The sequence below is a fragment of the Perognathus longimembris genome, chromosome 28 (assembly GCF_023159225.1).
Source record: "Perognathus longimembris pacificus isolate PPM17 chromosome 28, ASM2315922v1, whole genome shotgun sequence".
Taxonomy (NCBI): domain Eukaryota; kingdom Metazoa; phylum Chordata; class Mammalia; order Rodentia; family Heteromyidae; genus Perognathus; species Perognathus longimembris.
The window spans coordinates 32,023,629-32,045,430 of record NC_063188.1 but is presented as its reverse complement, the minus strand read 5'-3'; the positions used below and the strand labels follow the sequence as shown (position 1 = coordinate 32,045,430).

General features: G+C 36.2%; 1 protein-coding gene across 1 annotated transcript in view; it reads right to left on the bottom strand.

Annotated features, from left to right (window-relative positions):
• Positions 1 to 21,802, bottom strand: part of Ammecr1 (AMMECR nuclear protein 1) — a 118,782-nt gene that overhangs the window by 34,576 nt on the left and 62,404 nt on the right. The gene's annotated exons all lie outside the window — the stretch shown is intronic.

Sequence of the window (21,802 nt, the reverse complement as noted above, 5' to 3'; positions counted from 1 at the left end):
TTGTGTTATGGCCTGAAACATATACAAATCCATATTACTCACGTATTTTTATGCTTTACCTACCTTCTTATGAAGGGACATATTATGAACTAGATGAATCATATGACATCAAGGGAAGGCATAACAAAAAAGTAACAGTCTCTTTAAATGAGCAAAGGAAATCAGTCATTAATTCATATACACAGAAAAAAAATCCTTTAATAAATCCTGAGGCGATTCTTCCTGTTCTCTGTGGGATTTCAGGTTTAGTAAGCACCCACGAGGGAAAAGGACTTGGTGAAAATCAACCCTCAGAAGCAATAAGTATTACCTAGTGGATGAAAACACTACATATCTAGTGGGACTATCAGAATGTTTGTCAACCAAAAGATTCTTATAACTGACCAATATGATGGGGTTAAAGTATTAGCATGCACCAGCACACTTTCTCTCAATCACATTAGACTTTAAAATTCAATGGTCTGGTTTGCCTTTACAAGGAATAACATTGGTTTAGAATGCTCTTCAGAGCCTGCCAGGTGAGTTTCAAGAGCAGGTTATAGCACCTCATTTTCCTTTGCCACTGCCATGTCCTCTCTCTTCGCCCACAAAACTAAAACCTACTTTGGTAAACACAACCTAGTGAATATCTTCTGTGAACCCAACCTTCCTGGAAATAATTACCAATGAGGGAAAACAAACTGTCTAACAGAATATAAACTTCATTAATTTAGGCTCTACAATTCCAAAATTTGACCTAATTCAAAAAAACCTGGGCTCAAAGTTTCCCTTAGCAAGCCAGGGAAAGAAGGGTCTCTAAGCAAATCAACCTTGTAATTAAAGTTGTAAAAGTCTAAGACTTGCTTAAAGAGAATAAATTATTTCCCAGACTTTAGGATTAACTACCTACAGGCATTATAAAATCATAACTATGAATCTTTTGTGTATGTTACAAAGCAAGTTTCTGGAGGACTTCTCTATGTTAACATAGCACATTTTGAGTTATCTGTATTAGTAAAGTAAACAAAACTATTTTAAAAATAAATATGCATTCTTTATTGATTACCCTGGACTTCCTGCAATTATTTTGAATTTGAAAGCTTTTATTTCCACTTTGGTATTGCTGGCTACTTCCCGCTGGTAACAAAGGCCTCTAAGTTTAAGTTTTACAGTAGATAACTAATAACTGGAATAGAAATAAAGCTCAAGCCTGTTGACCAAGATTTATTACTTACTGCTGGACCCAATAAAGTTATAGTACCTTGGGATATATCTAGTCATAAAGGAGTGGGAAGGGAAAAAAGATGTGAGGTTAGACATCTACACACCAAAACAAACTATAAAAAGTGAAAGGCACAAACAGAATACTTTGGAAACCTATAAGTATTAAATATCTAGTTAAGATGAAATAAATATCAAATGAAAACCCAACAAAGAAGCTTCCCTGTCCACAAGCATTCCTGGAGGTTGTTATTCCCCCCACATACTGGCTGTCACTTCACTAGGGCAGTCATCCAGTTCTCCACAACCACTCCCTCTGCAAGCATGGCTCACTGCCGAGGAGGGTTAGGTACCCTGCTACAGAAGAAAGACCTGGAGATTCTAATTATATCATGAGCTCTAGGATGTGAACCATTCCCCTTTAGCCTATAACACATTAAACTCACACATAGTGGGTGTTCTACTAATTTTGCTTGAGGTGATAGGACTCTTCCTTTTCATATACAGAATTGTAAATCACAGCAGTAAGATAAAAACTAGCTCCAAGATTTCTTGTTTCTATGGAAACCTTAAAAAATACCAGAACCGCCACCACATGTGTTTACTTAAGAAAATTTGGGACACTGAAATTGATAGGTGTCTTTTCAAAGGCTTATATAGTAATACTGAATAAAATAATCATAGTCCAATGTTCCAACAAAAGTGAAATTCTAGCCAGTGAATTTTACAGAAGAGAAAAACCTTTAAAATGGTTTTAGGGAAAAACCTCTCCTCTCATTTAAATGGAAGAGACTTATGTACTTGGTTATTCATTTGTGTCACCCCTGTATTAGTGGTGTTTATAGGGAGTCAAAGTCATCCACAACCGAACAACATATGCCTGTGACTCTTTAAATGGGAATTTTGCTTGGGAAAATATTTAAGGTAGTCAGCAAACATAGGGCACGCAGCAGCTGCTAGGCAAAATGAGGCAGTTTAGATTTGCTCCAACAAGTTGGGGAGTGTTTATGGAGCATTATAAAAAGTCATGATTCATACTTGCACTGAAACTTAAGCATTGACTACTACATAGATATTAAAAATGAATGCAATCATAAAACCATTTGGACACTTGTCTAAATTTATTTCACCATGATATACAAGTATTAACATATTCATAATTTCTTCTTTGAAAATAGTATTTTTTTTTACAATGTGTACAGTGTAGTAACCCATTTCCAGGCTTCTCTTCCCTTTAGAAAATACAAGTCAACACCTGTATCTAAGGAGCCATATAAATTGTTTGTGTGGTACTTAGCTACTCATTTTCCTAGCATTATAGGATGATTGCTCAAAACTTAATGACCCCATATGATAGCTGGAACTGTTATTTTCTTTGTTAATGTAAATTACTGCAATGAGAGCTGGACTCTGCCTCCAAGAAACTTCTCCTATTCTTTCCCAGGCAGAATTGAGTCTAGGCAAGTCAAGGAGCCAAAGTGTCACAGGGTACTCCCACACACATTGCACAGAACCCTGAGGACCCTTTGGATAGAATTACACCCAGTCAGAGTTTCAGAGTTAAGACCTCATTTGGCAATATAAAAACAACTCTTGTAAATTGGAATCATACTCACAAAACATCTGGAAAGCTCCCCTAAGGAGAACAAATTACCCCCAAAATATTGCTAAATAGATGGAATAGAAGACAGTGACTTTTATCATAATCAGAATCCAGTTCACTTCCATTCTACTAGTCAAATCAACAGATATGCTGTTTACCTTCAAGGAAGTCTGGAATCTATTTTAATTCGTCTTGAAACCCAGATGTTCTTAGGTAGTACGTACCGATATTTAAATTCCATAACAACAACCTAATGTTTACAAACATTTTTTTCTTTATAGATTTCTCATCCACAAAATGTATTTTTGGTTAGAAGAGGAATTGTGAGAGTTATGTACTTCAGTAAATGTCAAAGCATCAATGTTCCTACATTCAATTGGTGCCCTACAAAACTATCTTTCAGGCCAGATGCCCATGGCTCAAGCCTGTAAGACTAGCTACTCAGGAAGGCTGAGGTCTGAGGACCAAGGTTTGAAGCCAGCCCAGGAAGGAAAGTCCATGAGATTCTTACTTCCAACTAACTAGCAAAAAGCCAGAAATGGAATTATGGTTTAAGTGGCAGAATGCTAGCCTTGAGCAAAGAAGCTAAGGTACATATAACTTACAATAATATGTTAAAATAATAAAGCATAGCATATAATATTAAGTCATATATTCCGCTCTTACTACTATATCTTGAAAGAAAAATTAGTAAATTTTTAATAGAAACATATGCAAGCTCAGAATAGGGGAAAAAGATCATCTAAGATTAATTAAAATTACACTGACATAAAAAACAAATCTCTTATATCAAAATATGCAGCTCCCTTGGAATTGGCTACCACTTAATATTATTTTCTCCTACTTTATATAAGGAATATTTGTAGCTATCTTCAGCTCTTCATTTTACCTTACTTCCCATTCTAATCAGTTACTTACTTGTCTCTATTACGTCTTTGCTTTCCTTTTAGTACTAACTTAATTTCTGGCCTGTAATATCTCTAATTTAAAATATTTAAAACTAACCTCCAACGTCAGGTACTACCTCATATGAGGTTGGAGTCTTAGCTACTCAGGAAGCTGAGATCTAAGGATTGAAATTCAGAGCCAACAAAGGCAGAAAACCCCATAACACTCCTATCTCCATTTAAACAGCAAAAAGGCTGGAAGTAGGGTTGTGGCTCAAATGGTACAATACCAATCCTGAACCAAAAAGCTAAGGGATCGTGCCAACGTCTTGAATTCAAGCTTCACTAAGGGCACATGCATGCATTAGCTTCCTAAATCTTTCTTCTCTAATCTCTATTCTTTCCATTTTATCCCATGTATAAGCAGCCTAAATCATCTGTAATAAGATTATTCCTTGGATGATAAGTTTTGAATGGCCACTTGGTGCCTTTGGAAAAAAATCTAGCCCAAGAGTAAAATTTCCTCCCTTACTGTCCTCAGTATATTATGGTTAGTTACAGTTCTCTTCCAAAGAACTTACACTTTTATTTTCTTACATTTAGTTCAAGATGGTTTGTGAACAAATAATATGTACTTTCTCCAGTTCCTCATTCTTGAGTGTTGAAAGTGAGTCTTAAATGTCCATATAGGTTCAACTTAAGTGTTAGTTTTTCTGTAAAACCTTCTCTAATCTATATAACCGTCAACAAATTTACCCAAACCTCCAGTGCTACTGCATCTATATCTGAAGTAGTATTTTGTTACATTCCTCATTATAATTTCTGTACAAATCAATCTTTCTTAAGAGGCTTCAAAACAATGAATTCTTTTAAAAGGCGATAAGTTCCTTGAGGATACTCTGTAATATTCATCATTGTAGTTTCATAGTGCCTACACAGTAACTTATTCTCAGTTAAGTATTCAATAAATACAGAACTGATATGAATAGCCATTACTTCATCCTAATTAAGAAGCAAGATTGTCAGAATTTATAACAAATTCTATCTTTAACTTCAGCAGTGTTGTTATAATTGCAGTATATTTAGAGGAAATACTGGGTGCGCGTGTGCACGCACACATGTGTGTCAAGTTTTGGAACTATACAGTAACTGTCCTAAGTTTGAATTGCCTTATTAAGAAAATAAGTAGAACAGAAAGAGCATTGAAATTTGTAGTAATATAATACCAATGAAAGAAGACCTCTTACAGTAGATTCAGCTGGACAAGTTCAAGCAAAAAGCCACAAAGCCCCCAGTCCCTCACACACACAGAATAAAGAGGGCAATAATAAGCATATTACTAAAAACTAGCTAGGAAACCCCAGATAGAGTACATTAGTTCTGAATCACTCACTGCTCCTTGCTGCATCTGGATTTGGATCTTTTCCCACTAAAAGACTGAGTAGTTTTGATCCCACTTAATTTCCAAGTCTTACAAAATCACAACTTGGAAGAGGCCTGACTACTGGCAATTGTTAAGTACAATAAATCCCTTCTCCTGCCATAACCTCCTCAAATGTCTTACATGCACATCTTTATGTGTTAGATGTATTGTTGAAACTAACCCATTTTTACAAAATTCCTATTAAAAGGACTTCTCGTGCTTGCTTCGGCAGCACATATACTAAAATTGGAACGATAAAAGGACTTCTCCCCCCTGTAACCACCCTTTATTATATTGAGCAGTCCATGTAACTTCCAAGTTGTTTATTCATTATACAGACACTTATTGTGTGGTATTTACTTCACAGAGAATGAGGAAGAAAATTATGCTCAGAACAGGGTGGGATTCCTTAGAGGAAGAGCCCTTAGAGGCTAACTCTCAAAAGGACTTTTTGGAACTTGCTAAATATAATGATAAAATACTCCAGTCAATATCTTAACTCTCTTCTTTGGGAAAAAGATGTGGAATACTGTTTCACTTGTTGAAGTTTTAATTCTGTATCAATTCAACCTCTCTAAGTGGTTCTATCCATTAGGAGAATCAAACATAATTAACTAGATATTAACAAATGACAAAATGTGAAAGCCATGACCTAGGATTGCTCATCTGAAATTTTATGGTCTTCCCAAAGTATTCAGCTGTCACAGGAAGAGTGCTTCTGAAAAGCTATCACCTCTATAGAGCTAGGAACTATAAGCAAAACTTCAGAGAAATGAGCATCCCTCTCAATAGAGACTAAATATATGAGCAGTAGTGCATGCAGCAGTTATAATGTGTAGCTTCATGGTATTGGGTATATGTGTGTGTATGTGTCTGTGTGTACACCTGCCTCTATTGGGGCTTAAACTCAGGGCTTAAGTGCTGTCCCTGAGCTTTTGTGCTTAAGGCTAGAGAGCTCAACCACTTGAGCTCAAGTGGTAGTTGATTGGAGATGAGTCTCACAGACATTACTGTCTAGGCTGATTTCAAACTGCAGTCCTCAGATCTCAGCCTCCTTGAGTAGCCAGGATTACAGACATGAGCCACTGGCACCTGGCCAATATCTTGTTTTATAAATTCTTGTTAGTTACAAATGTGTGCCACAGGTAACACATAGGATGTCATGTGTCATCCTTCTTTTTTTCAAGCTACTTCTTATTCTTATTAATTTCGTTTGTAGAATGAGTATATATAGGGTTATGCATGAGAAAACATTTCAATTTTGTATTTGAATTGTTTCATTTTTATGGTAGCAGAACTTAACATGTACAACTAGAATAGTTAAGTATTTTGTCTACCTGAAGGTTCCGATAAGAACTGAGTATTTCCATCTTTTATTGGGTAACAAATGATGCAGTTATAAGGCAAGTGATGAGTAATAAGTGTCCTTGACTTAAGATTATAAATAGAAAACAAGAATACAGACATTTCTAACCTTAGAAATAATCACTACAAATCAAAGTAAATCATCTTTGCAGATACATTTGTTTTCCTATGACAATACTTTCAGAGATGTTTTTAGTCTTTAATTCTCACTTCTTTTATAGACTCGGATCCCCAGTACCTTCCTTAATTGCCTTTAAATAATTATTTCAATATTCTGAGGGAACAGACTCTTCTTCCAACACTTATTGTGTGCTATGCCTAAATCTTGACAGATATTTTGGAGCTGTAAAGATGTGAAAGACTTAGGCTATATCCTCAAGGGACCACCAACCTCAGTAGTAGGGAAGACAAATAGGCAAGAGCTACAATAGGGAAATCCCAGGTGAGTCCTTTAGGAAACTGAAGAAGGAATCTGCAGTGTAAAACGTGTAAAGCCATAAGCTAATTTACAAATTCATTTATGTTGAATTTTTTTATTTTTCCTTCTGGAAATTTTTTCTTAGACTTGAACTTAAAATGTGATACAACTTCACAGAAATAGAACAGCAGCAATCAACTCTGACACTCAAATTATTTGAGGAAAAATTTTGTTCTACTAGGCCCTATCATTCATTCCTCCCACTTCTCTTGATTGTGACTTAGCTTACAAATGACACTTTAATGCACTGTTTAGTCTCTCTGACATCCTGAATGACTAAAAACGCCCATTTCTGGGCTAGCATCTCTAGTCATATGCTGGATTTTCTTTCAGTGCACCATTAATTTGCAATGTTCGCATGATCAGATATGTGGAATCTCAATGTGTGAAATGAGACGGTCTGTTGACAAAAATTCTTTGAAATCCTATACATGTGATAGGGATAGTGTACCAACTAATATCACTATTCTAATAGGCGGTATAGGAATAAAAAATGAGAGATGTTTTCACTATCATTTTTATTTATTTTTTTTGTTGTTGCTTGGTTTTTTTATGGTTTGTACTAATTTATTTTTTTTCACTATCATTTTTAAAACAACTATACCAGGAACAGGACTCTAAATTATGTATACTGTTTGTTCCAGATGAAAAGTTTTCAGCTGGATTGGGGGAAGAAACAAATAATACTCAGAAGCCTATACTTCTAAGTTTTTCATTGCTGTTTCCCTCAAAATTGTATAAATGTTCATGTGTATTTAAAATATCTTCCTTGCCATTCCCAAAACTCACGTAAAATAAAAATATATAATCAGGGTAATTTTATTATATTTTAGCCCCTATTGTAAAAAATCTAAGAATGGTAAAAATAGGCTAACCACTTAAAAACTCTTTTCCTATTATTCCTGTAATTTTTATTAAAAAGCTCTAAAAATATTCTTCATTTTAGGAAACTATACCAAAAAATGGGCTGGGGATATTGCCTAGTGGCAAGAGAGCTTGCCTCGTATACATGAGGCCCTGGGTTCAATTCCCCAGCACCACATATACAGAAAATGGCCAGAAGGGGCGCTGTGGCTCAAGTGGCAGAGTGCTAGCCTTGAGCAAAAAGAAGCCAGGGACAGTGCTCAGGCCCTGAGTCCAAGTCCCAGGACTGGCCAAAAAAAAAAAAAAAAAATGGGCACAAAGCAGGTAACTTGCCTTTATATTACAAAAATGACTATTTACAGAGCTTCTTGAAATCGTCTCTGTTTTAAAATAAAACTGAAATAAATGCTTTCCTGGATATTTGTACTGTATAAATTATAATGATAGATCAATGCAGTGTCAAGAGGCCTGTGCTCTAACCCTAGATCCAATTCTGTGGCATAAAGTATTGGAGCAATCAATAGATCTAATACTGGCTCTGTCTTTAAATGTCTATGTTGTTTAGCCCAGCTGACTCCACAAGTCTAATGTAGGCAGTAAGATAAGTCCTGGTGGCAACTGTTTCAAAAGTTTCAAAAAGAGACCAGTTAAAATTGCTACAGGTGGGTCGATGGAAGTCAATTGTAAAGCTATGTATCTTAATACTCCTAAACTTCTAAAGACAGATATTATTTGGTAAGTTTAGGCACTGCTGGTTAATATGTCTTTCTTCAAAGAAAAAGTGCTAACTAAATACAGGCATCTTTGACTTATGGAATTTCAATGATCACTATGTGGTAACTGCAGTTGTGGCAGTAAGTTTAGAGTTGATCAAAAACGAAATAAGCTACTTAACTGGTAATGAGTGCTAAGCTGAGGGAGATAATTCAGATAGAAACTAATGCATATTTCTTGGTATATTTTTTACACAGATGTAAAGTATCTGATAAGAGTTGGATTTGATTACTTTTTTTTTTTTTTTTTTTTGGCCATTCCTGGGGCTTGGACTCAGGGCCTGAGCACTGTCCGTGGCTTCCTTTTGCTCAAGGCTAGCACTCTGCCACTTGAGCCACAGCGCCACTTCTGGCCATTTTCTATATTTGTGGTGCTGGGGATTTGAACCCAGGGCTTCATGTATACGAGTCAAGCGCTCTTGCCACTAGGCCATATCCCCAGCCCCTTGATTACTCTTTTTTTGTGTGCCAATACTGGAGCTTGAACTCTGGGACTGGATGCTGTCCCTTAGTTTTTTCATTCAAGACTGACACACTATCACTTAAGATACAGCTCCACTTCTGGATTTTTGCTGCTTAATTGGAGATAAGGGTTTTATGGACTTTTCTGTCAGGACTGGCTCCAAACTGTGATCCTCATATCTCAGCATCTTGACTAGCTAGGACTATAGGTGTGAGCAATGGGCACTTGGCTGCTTCTTTGTTTTCTGTTTATTTTTTTTTAAGACAAGGTTTTACTATGTAGCTCAAGCTGAACTTGAGCTCATGACTTCAGCCTCCCAAGATATAAAACACCATACTTGGCCAGATCTTTTTGAGCATTATGGCTCCATGGCAAACATCAATTCATCTCATTATTTAATCACTTACAGTTCTTATGACCAGAGATCAACCTGATGCTTATCTATTTTCATGAAGTGCTCTGGCAGACTAAGGATCTTTGTTCCCAAGTGGCCTTAAACCAACCCTTTCACTATCAGTCAGCATGGCTCAAGTGAACTTGCAGCAACAAAGGTGACAAAAGGTACCAGAAGCATACAGAAAGGGAAGAGAATAGACATGGCTACCAAGTAAAGTTGCTCCAAAGCAATGAGATGGGCTTTTCTTAAAGGGAGACCCATCCATATAAAATTAATAATGACAACTAGTTTGGTATTTATAACAGAGGCCTGAACATAGTGCTGTGGGAATGGACACTGTCCAAGTTTTCTGGGAAACATTAAAGAACTTTCACAGAGGAAGTAGCCAACAAGCTGAACCTTGAAGGATGGGTAGGAGCAGACTGGGTAGAAATGGGGTGATTAATAGTTGGCAGGAAAAAAAGTTCAGAGGCAGAAAGACATTAAAGAATATATTGAGGAAGTGGTAAATAATTGTACATACTTGAGTTGTGAGTTTAGGGCCTTTTTTGCCATGCTTCTTAGAAGTATGAGATGTCTTCTGTACTGATAATAGTAATAGTAGATCCTTTAAGCAGGAGAGCTTCATAGATTTGTATGAATAAAAGTAAATGTGATGACTAGTATGAAATGGTTTTTACAGAAGTAGTTAAACAAGTGAGTGAGCCAGAAGGAAAATCCAGACAATGACTGGGGAGGAATGAATGGGGTTAAGAGATAACTGGGCTAAACACTTGAAAAGAGACTTCTCTGATGAGAAAATGAGAATGGCCAAGAGACATATGAAAAAGTGCTCTACGTCACTGGCCATAAAAGAAATGCAAATCAAAACAACATTGAGATTCCACCTCACCCCAGTAAGCATGTCCTTTATCAAGAAAACTAACAATAATAAATGTTGGAGGGGATGTGGCCAAAAGGGAACCCTACTTCATTGTTGGTGGGAATGTAAACTGGTTCAGCCCCTCTGGAAAACAGTATGGAGATTCCTCAGAAGGCTAAACATAGAGCTCCCCTATGACCCAGCAGTCCCACTTTTGGGCATCTACCCAAAAGACCACAAACAAAATCACACTAAAGCCACCAGCACAACAATGTTCATCGCAGCACAATTTGTCATAGCTAAAATATGGGACCAACCCAGATGCCCCTCAGTAGATGAATGGATCAGGAAAATGTGGTACATATACACAATGGAATTGTGTGTCTCTAACAGAAAGAATGACATTACCCCATTCGTAAGGAAATGCAAGGACATGGAAAAAATTATACTAAGTGAAGTTAGCCATACCCAAAGAAACATGGACTCTATGGTCTCCCTCATAAGGAATAATTAGCACAGGTTTAGGCTAGTCACAGCAGAGGATCGCAAGAGCCTAATACCTATGCCCCTATGAACGCATAAGATGATGCTAGGTGAAATGAACTCCATGTTATGGAAATTACTGTTATATCACTGTTGTAATCACTTTCAACATGCCATGTGAAACCGTAGCTTCTATTGTTGATGATCCTCTTGTATCCCCTTCCTGTGCTTGTACCTGCACTATCACTGTATCTTATCTGAGTACCCTGGATACTGTATATACTGGTATTAGAACTAGGGAAGTGAAAGGGAATAACAAAATCGAGAGACAAAGGATAAAAAGATAAACGACTCCAAAAGCAATACTTGCAAAACCATTTGGTGTAAATGAACTGAACAACTCATCGGAGGAGAGGGAAAGGAGAAGGGAGGAGGTGGGAAAGAGGGAGGAGATAACAAACAGTACAAGACCAAGGCCTAACGTATGAAACTGTAACCTCTCTGTACATCAGTTTGACAATAAATAAGAAAAAAGAGAGTGATAACTTGGTGAATAGACCCAACTAGAAATCTTGACTGATTACATTATGTTCAATGTTCAGTTTTATATGTATGTATTTTTAAAAGGATCTTCTCAACAGAAATGAGATAGTGACCGATTGTAGGGTCATTTTTTAATTTTTTGATGAAGGTTGTTTCTTTTCATTTTATAAAACCTTAGCTAATGAGTAAGAGAAAAAGAACAACACTGAAATTGCTACCAATATATTTTCGTTTCTTAGCTATTCTCATTACTTTCTTTCAGAAGTCGGAATATATCATAACCAGTATATGACAGTATTTTAAAGCTAACAGTAAAAAATACTAATATAAAAAGGACCCTGTATATAATATACTAAGACATTTAAGTAGGGATATGAGGGAAGAGGGGAAGAAAAGTACAGGGGAATCAGAGAAGAGATTGATTGTTCCAGGTAAAGAAAAAGGCACTGAGGAGGGACCACCTTTGATATGTACTAAGGAAAAGAAGATAGCATGGTAAAGGCCCACTGTTTGAAGGGAAAGAGGAAGAGAGGAGTTAGGAGATTAGGAAACAGACAGGGCCAAGCAGAACACAGTGGCACTGCAGACCATTAATAGTAAATGAAATGTGTGTCTCATAATGACTTTTGCTTACACTCTAGATGAGAAAGGTGGGTGCAAGAGGTCTTGACTTAGATATAAGGATCAACACCAACTGAGGAGAGGTTAGTGGTACCAATGGGCATGTTCATACTCATAGTGGCTAATGGGGCAGCTAATGGGCTAAATATGCTGCTCTGAGCAATAATAAAAGCAATGAAGCAGAAGATGCAACAGCATAGGAGGACACGTAGTCTTCAACAATACGCACACACCTTAGTGAGCTGATAATTGAGGCATTGAACATCTCAATACACAATGATGAGAACTTTCAAAGGCACTCTTTAAAAATATATATGCCCCAAAAGAACTATTTTCAGCATATGAGTTACACACTGCCATACTTTTACCATTAAAAAGCTAAGAGTTGATTGAGATGAAATCTAGCATTATGAAATGATTCCCATTCAGGGCCACTAGTCGATTAGAGGTGGAAACATATGACAGGAAAAGTAATAATTTCTTCAGGGTGCTTTAAGGTTTAGTTTCCAGCCTGAATTCTCCCTCATGCATAGCATTTTCAGGCCTGTTGAGGGGACAACCTGGTTTCTTGATTTTGCTAATTAAATAAAGAGTTTTCTTCTGGGCTGGGGATATGGCCTAGTGGCAAGAGTGCCTGCCTCGGATACACGAGGCCCTAGGTTCGATTCCCCAGCACCACATATACAGAAAAAAAAAAAAAAACGGCCAGAAGCAGCGCTGTGGCTCAAGTGGCAGAGTGCTAGCCTTGAGCGGGAAGAAGCCAGGGACAGTGCTCAGGCCCTGAGTCCAAGGCCCAGGACTGGCCAAAAAAAAAAAAAACAAAACAAAGAGTTTTCTTCCCAACATCACAATGGCCTTTTTCAAAGAGCTTTTGAAAATAAATGAACACCACTATAAAATTCTTTCTTTTTTCTTGTAAATTCATGGAATACTAAATGTTGATATCTCAAATGCAGCAAGTGTGGGAATGATGCTGGAATTTGAGTTTGTTACTGAAATCATGTGCATGCTCTGTCTAAGCCCACTGTATCAATTGCCTGGAGTTTGTGATATAGTCAGTGATATGGAACAAAACAAAGCAACAGGGCCCCCAAAGGGGATGAGGACTAAGACCTAATTAGCAGTATGTGTTCAACCAGTAATACACAGTTGTTCACTGCTTTTCATAGGCAACACAGCACCACTCACTTCAAAGGCCTAGAATACTTGTGTAGGCCTAGTTAAGCAAATCCATAGAATATTGGTTTAGGTTAAAAGCAGGCTGAAGACAAGGTAACAAACAGTACAAGAAATGTATCCAATGCCTAATGTATGAAACTGTAACCTCTCTGTACATCAGTTTGATAATAAAAATTTGAAGAAAAAAGAGATTCTCAAGATGCATTGTACTTATAAACTGATTTATTGAATGGTAAATCCTTTGTATAACGACTTAGAAATTGTAAAAAATATATAATTGAAAAAGCAGATTCTGTTTCCTGCTAGCCCAATGAAGTGGCTACAGTTGGAACCTTTTTTAATCAGCTGGGAACATGGAAATCAGGCCTGAAGGTAACTGGACTTCTATAGCAAGAGGAAGTTGAATTCTAGGTAATCGAATTCATTAAATCTTTTAAAGAATTTGTTATAGCTTTTTCTAATTTTATCTTTGACCACTAAAAGAACACAAACGCCAGTATTTTAATGTAGAAATTTTTCAAAACCCAAAGGTTAAAAATGGGGTCAGTAATATGCTAATCTAATTTGAACGATGAGCCTATACTTTCAATATATTTACAAGATAATTTTTACTGAAATAAGACTACAAAGACAGGGGCTGGGAATATGGCCTAGTGGCAAGAGTGCCTGCCTCGTATACATGTTGCCCTGGGTTCGATTCCTCAGCACCACATATATAGAAAAAGCCAGAAGTGGCGCTGTGGCTCAAGTGGTAGAGTGCTAGCCTTGAGCAAAAAAGAAGCCAGGGACAGTGCTCAGGCCCTTAGTTCAAGCCCCACGACTGGCAAAAAAAAAAACAAAAACAAAGTCTACCAAAGACAACCAAAATGAGTTTTCTGAACATAGGCTCAATTGTTAAGTCTATACTTTAGAAATGCATGTTCTTCACTTTAAATTTCAAACATACTGAAAAGTATACCTCACATATGCTATTAGCTTCATTCACACTAGAACAGTATTAAATACTGTTTCCATCTTTTAAAAGTCCTAGCATCTATAACATTCTAATTCCAGTATATTTTTTTAAATCTAAAATTTCCCTTTATCAATTTCATTTATTTTATAATCTCCCAATCTATAATGATTTCTTTGTTAACTAGAAGTAACTTGTTAATGTCGTCCCTAGTATACAACTTTTATAGAAAGTATATACTTTATTTTAAAATTAAAAAGGAATCTAAGAAAATCTTCATTTTTTTTCTAAAAAAACTATGATGCAAGACAAAGGACTAACAGGTTTTCTATCTTAAAGGAAAATAAACTGAAATAGTAAAAAAGACTTTTTTCTAAGAATTACTACCTCAAATATATACATATTAAGCATTTTAAACATTGAGAGAATAGAAACAACCCAGAGAAAGGCTTTGTTTTATTTGGTGCCAGTCCTGGGAGTTGAACTCAGGGCCTACAAACTGTTCCTTAGCTTTTTCAATCAAGGCTGGTTGTCCACCACTTGAGCCACAGCTCTACTTCCAACTTTTTTGCTGGCTAGACAGAAGCGTCTCACAAATTTTCCTGCCCAGCTTGGCTTTGCACCATGATCTTCAGATCTCAAGAGTCCTGAGTAACTAGAATTCATACATAGCCACCAGCAGCCAGCATTTCTTACACCTTTTAAGGAAATTTTTTCATAAGTATTCTCGAACTCAAAAATAATTAAAATTTTAATAATTAAGTTTTAATAGGCTACATGCATGATGGTGATGCCTGTAATCTTGGGTACTGGGGTGGTCTTATGCCAGCCCAGGCATTAAGGTATACAACTACACAGAGGTATAGTTGCAGACTGCCACTAGCCATATGTAGAAAGAAAACAAAGGATTTTAGTTGAAAAATAGTTAAAGCCCAAAAGTGTTGTAGGCATGGCTCAAGTGGTAGAGAGTATTCCTAGCCTGCCTAGCAAAACCTTCATTTCATATCCCAATAATGCCAACATTTTAACATTAAATTCATGCAAGAGACACTCAACATTCAATTTCACTAGTCTAACTATTAGTAACACTGTCTTCTTGAAACCTTAAAGTATATTGTGTATGATATTCTAGACAGGAATAATCACTTTACACTAGGATCAATATAACCTGCTTATTCTTTCAGAACATTGAGATACAAATCTACTCTTGTTCACTTTTGACACCTGTAAATAGAACCCATGTTTATCATATAAATCTTCACATAAAAATACATCTTTAAATGTCAACAGTATAAATTTTAGGCCACACATAATGTAATAATTTCCACCAATATTTGGGTTCTAAATTAGCTTTACCATTTTAGTCCATCTGGAGAAATGAAGACTATCTCAAGCAATGACTCTCAGAAAGGAGGTAGATAGCAGTTTATTATATTGAACCAAAATATAGATTCCCTCACTTTATTTACACAGAAGGAAAGTAGAATCTAAATGATCAACTTTCATTAGTTTCCATTTTCTGAGGTTTAAGATTACACAATCCAACTTGGTTCTAGGTTCTTTTTGGTTCTCACTGTTCTCTTTCCCTCTCTCTCTGTATACACACTTTTAATAGTCCTCTATTTCAGAGAATTTCTTTCAGTCACCAGTTCATCTTACTCTCTAAAGTACACTACTGATCTTTCAAGATATCCAACATCTTGAATATGTTTATTTTGCTGATACCAACTTGAATATATTGATATAATTATTTGTTCGTATGGGATAAACAACAAATCAAAAAGTGACATAGAATGTTTTGGTTTTACACACAGTGAACTAGGAATGGATCTAATGAAATAATTTCATAAAATTCCTCAAGATACATATTAGCTTTTATCATAGAGAAGAAATATCTGTGTTCATCAGCATCACATGGAAAACATTCTCATTCTACCTAGAATAATAATTATCTCTCTAATAACATTAAAGACTCAGGTCAGGAAGATCAGTTTAAACATGGCTGAAATTTTGTGTAGTTCCCATTCTATCAAAATTAAAAAGCATGAACCCTGATACTAAAAAAAAGCCCATTTTCAGCTTTTCTCCCAGTTTTTTCCAGGTTGCCTTTTCTTCTTTTCTGCCCCAAAGCATTGCACCTCTGGGTCTTAAAAGTAGCAGGGAGATTGCAACTAGTGAGATCTGAGAGGTGTGCCAAGGAATTAGAATCTGATAAACTTGTTAGACTTAATTTCTGTGGCAATAGCTGCTATATGAATTCAAACAATGAAGCACGAGCCATTACTCATGCTTGGAATGGTTCTTGCTCTTTGCTCTCTCTGTCTTCATTCTGCTGGCCACATTTCTGCACAGTAACCCAATCTTGTGATAATGAAGAAGTGTACTAAACTACCAGTTAAAGTGGTGGCTCCTAATGAATGCAGGTAAATATCTTCACTATGCTTTTCTCTGGATAACACTGAATAAAGGGCATATAAAACTGCACATTAAATCAAGTGCTTGACAAAATCTGACAAGCATTTTATTTCTTATCTGGTAATCAATAAACAGAAGATACCAAAAATTTAAATATAAGGTTTCAGACTCTTCTAGCCATTTTCTTTTTGGTAAATAAGTAATGAAATTAAATTGGAAATTAAGGTAATTGATTTTGCATGTGTCTTTGACACATCAAATTTATTTCCATAAAAAAGCCTACTTTAGCCAGGAGTCCACCATAGACATTTGCCAAAAATAGTCTGTCCTTAACATTTCAGAATGAGGCTTCCTTGAGAATACTGTATAGTCAGAAATGACTCATGTACAGCTTTCCTTTTCATAAAAAAATTAATCTAGGTGATGTTAGTACCATCAGGACTAATATCACAAAGGTGGAGGAAGAACTTGTTTAATTACTCACAATAGGCCATGTATAAAGTTACCTAAAATAATAAAAAATAATAATTGGTACGTAATAGTTTAGCCTGAGGGGGAAACATAATTATGCTACCTACAATGCTTATAAATTCATACTGCTCTAGAAAAATGCTACATTACACTATTAAAAAGGAGATTTGGTTTGCAATACATCTAGTAATCCAGAGACTTATTTGATGTAGCTAGGATCTCTGAAAGCAATAAAGCAGGTTTTCTTAACTATTTTCAGTATCTCAATCTAATAGAATATAAATATTATAATATGTAATTTCTCTCATTCTTCCTCTTTCTATCCCTGTTCTACCTCTTTCATACATTCATACATACATACATATATATGTACATACATACATACATACCGACAAACACACACGTTATCAATGACAAGAGAAAACAAACTCCAAAACAAAACAAACACTTCATCTTTGATGTGGTTATTAGTCTGCTTCTTAGGAAGGATTAAACTGCCACTGATAATTTCTCAGAATTTAAGCAGCACAAGAAAAAAAAAAAAGCCTAGTTTCCAATCAAGCTTCAGACACTGCCAACACCTGCATAATTACTGCACTGGTAAGAGGCCCAAGTACAACAGTCAAGAGAATTTAGTCCCTTACATGTAGTGACAGACCACATTCACGTTTTTATTAATCATTATGCAGTCTAAAAAACTTACTACCAATTTGAATTTACATTACAATAAATAAAAGTAGGTCTGCATGGTGTGGGACAATTTATTAACACAAATTTTAAGGAATCTTTTCAAGAGTGAAGATGTTTGTATCCACCTCTAGTAATCGCAATTCTCTTCTGTACAAAAGTATGTTTCCTACATATTAAAACTGGAGACACAAATCTATGCTTTCTAACATGAAAAGTCATAAATGCAAGTAAATACTAGATTAGTAAATTATTATTATTAAATAATTGGTAAATAATAGAAAATTTTCAACAGGTACAAAGACCATTTGTACCTTGAAGTCTTAAGTACTAATAAGTACAGTAAATTGTTCACTATGTCACCAACTTCTATGGATAGACTTCTATGAGTTATGCTCAGCTGTGTCTCCTCTGTTTAGTTGCTATAATCTTGACAACTTTTACTGAGAGCCTCCAAGAACAAGGATAAGTCATCTATTTTTTTTTTGTTTTTTGCCAGTCCTGGGGCTTGAACTCAGGGCCTGAGCACTGTCCCTGGCTTCTTCTTTTCTTGCTCAAGGCTAACACTCTACCACTTGAGCCACAGTGCCACTTCTGGCTTTTTCTGTTTATGTGGTGCTGAGGAATCAAACCCAGGGCTTGGTGCATGCTAGGCAAGCACTCTACTTCCAAGCCACATTCCCAGCCCAAGTCATCTATTCCATAGTTTATGTTGTTAATTCCCTTATTTTCATGCTTTCTACATGGATAGCATGTATATTTACAATTTGAGGGAAATACTTAGACTGTTTGTAAGGTCTTACAAGATAAATCAGAGCCTACAACTTGACTACAAGTATTTTAATGTTAAAACTGTATGGGTTTGAATCAAAACTTAATCTGCAATATATATATATATATATATTTCATTTTATTTGGCAATTTTTAATAGAAATGATTAACACATTCACGGAGTACAAACAAAGTAGATGATATTGTCTTGGACAAAACAACTAATTTTTAGAGAGTGCCCTCAAATCTTGGTATACCCACCATGTTCCAAAAGTTATAAGACACAAAGAGTTGTGAAGGCTGCGCACATAAAAGTCCTAAGCAATATCTGAATTATTAAATTGTTCACAATATAACATGTAGAAATAAGCACAACACTGGATTTAAAAATACATTTAAATTTCATTTTTCTCTTTTTCTCCCCCAGTGCTGGGAGTTGGGACTCGGCCTGAGCACTGTTCCTGGCTTCTTTTGCTCAAGGCTAGCATTCTACCCCTTGAGCCACAGTGCCACTTCCAGCTTTTTCTGTGTATGTGGTGCTGAGGAATCGAACCCGAGGCTTCATGCATGCTAGGCAAGCACTCTACCACTAAGCCACAAGCCCAGCCCCCATTTAAATTTCTTTTTTTAACTTTTTTTTTTGCCAGTCCTGGGCCTTGGACTCAGGGCCTGAGCACTGTCCCTGGCTTCTTCTTTTCTTGCTCAAGGCTAGCACTCTGCCACTTGAGCCATAGCACTACTTCTGGCCATTTTCTGTTAATGTGATGCTGGGGAATTGAACCCAGGGCTTCATGTATACAAGACAAGCACTCTTGCCACTAGGCCATATCCCCAGCCCCATTTAAATTTCTTAAGTGACTTCATACTGTTAGTGACACTAAAATAATTTTGTATTTTGTCTGTTTCTCTCAACTAGCTTGATTCATGATATTTAGTCAAATAACATTATACCAACCAAACAAAATGACAAGTAATCCCATATATTTGCATGTGTACATAACACAAAGTCATACATAGCCACACATCTTTCTTTAATGTGCTCTATACAATGTGAGGAAGTTGTATAGAAACATGAGAAAACACTTGAAGAATAAACAGGAAGAGCCACAGACTATCAGAGTGAGACAAGGTGCATAAGTATAGGCAAGTTTCCAAGTTTAACTGTTTGAACAACTTGCTCTGGCATAATATTGTCAGAAAAATATACTGCAATTCTAGTAATTACCCTTGGTGATAAAGTCTGAAAAAGTTGGATATTCTCATTTCTTCCCTATGTAGACAAAATAATTTCTTATTTTCTTTAAACAATACATTACTACCAGTTACTACTACTGAAGATTTCTAAAGTGTATTATACTTGATAATAGGATTTCTGCTTCAATTTCACTAGAAAACAGGAGGGGTTTCTATATAACCAAATATATGCTTTCTATTAGCCAAGTAGAAAGGAAAATTCAAATTTCTTAACAGATTTATTTCTAAAATAATGGCCCTTGCTTTTTGAGGCCAGCCCAGGCAAAAGTTAATGAGACTCTATCTCAAAAACAAGCCAAGTGTGGTGGTTCACACCCATAATTCCATCTACTCAAGGAAGCAGTGGTCTGAGTATTGTGGTCTCAAGCTAATGAGGCAAAGCTAAAGACCACGTAGGGGATAAAAGCAAAACTACTTGGAACATGGCTTAAGTGGTAGAGTAATTGATTAGCAAGTCTAAGTTCAATCCCTAATACAACTAAGGGGAAAAACAGGTTTCTGTAGTCAAATAAACTGAAGTCTAGAAAATGCTGCATTTTGAGTTGGGCACTGGTAACTCACACCTGTATTCCTAGCGACTGAAGAAGCTGAGATCTGAGGCTCACAGTTCGAAGTTAACCTGGACAGGAAAGACTATGAGGTTCTTATCTCAAAGTAACCAGCAGAAAAATGGAAGGAGAGGTATGGCTCAAGTTCTAGAATACCAGCCTTGAGGGAAAAAGCCAAGTGAGAACATTGAGGTACTGAGTTCAAGCACCAGCGTAAGCATGCCTGCACACCCATGCTTGTGTGTGCACACACACAAAGTATGAAATGGTGCATTTTATATCTACAACACTTTTAACATTAAAGGTTCCAAGAAGTTAGAATCAAGAAGTTTTTTATTTTATTTTTCCTGTGGTTCTTTTTGTTCTGTTTTCTTGCCTTTGGTTGCTATTTTTGATTTCTGTACTTTCTGTCTTGTAAATTTATCTGATTTGAGGAAGGGTATGACAAAGGCTGAACTAACTCAGCAGTGATACTCACTAGACACTATGTTGGAAATGAACTGTATAACTTGGTGGGAAGGGAAGGAAAAACCTGGGAGAAAATGAGAAAAGGGGTTACACTATTCAAAAAGATAATACCTGATTTATGTAACTGTAACCCCTCTGTACATCATCTTTACAATAAAAATTACAAATAAGTTACAATAAAGTTACAAAAACATAAAAGGTTTTGAAACTTACTACAATATGCAGCACTGTTTACATTTATTAACAAGTATCAAGTGTTTTAACTAGTTACATTCCTAAACTTGCTTGGCAACAAAATGTTTTTTCAAGCAATGCTAAGGAACAAGCCTCAAAACAAGTCAAGAAATGTACAGTCAATTGTGGTTATTTACTAAATGTGAAATTTCTATCCACAAAAGGTAGTCACTAGGAGATTTCACTCAAGTCCCAAAATGAGTCTAGTGTGCTTTATGTAAAAAAAAAAAAAAAAATCTAACAGACGTAGGTCAGCATTTTTCTTTCTAGGATGTGTTTTGACTCTTACAGTCTGTACGTTAAGTCCAAACATCCAGTTTGTAATGCCTGTTAAAAGCTAAAAATGAATATAGCCAAGTGCCAGTGGCTCACACCTATACTCCTATCTACTCAAGAGGCTGAGGTTTAAGGATTGGGATACCAATCTAGCTCATGCTGGAAAGTCTGTGAAACTCTTGCCTCCAATTAGCCACCAAAAAGCTGGAAATTAGAGATGTGGCCGAAGTCTGCCTTGAGCACAAAAGCACCAGGCCCTGAGTTGATGCCCCACAAAAAGAATATGACTCTCTAAGTCATTGGTGTTTACTTTATTGAGCTTCGTGTAAGCTGAAAAAGCCTTGTAGCTGTGTGCTACTGCACACTTTCAAAAGTGACAATACTAAATGTACAGAATTGTATTTGTTGGAAGCATGAGCCTACATTTATTATATAGTTCCACAGTAAGATAATGAAAATTCCAGAACACAAATCTTGAAGCAGAGTGGTGAGTGATGATTTCATTCTCCAAACATCCCTATTAAGTATGTAGAACAAAATACACTATACCTCTGGTGGTTTAAGAAATGGCCCCTACTACCAATA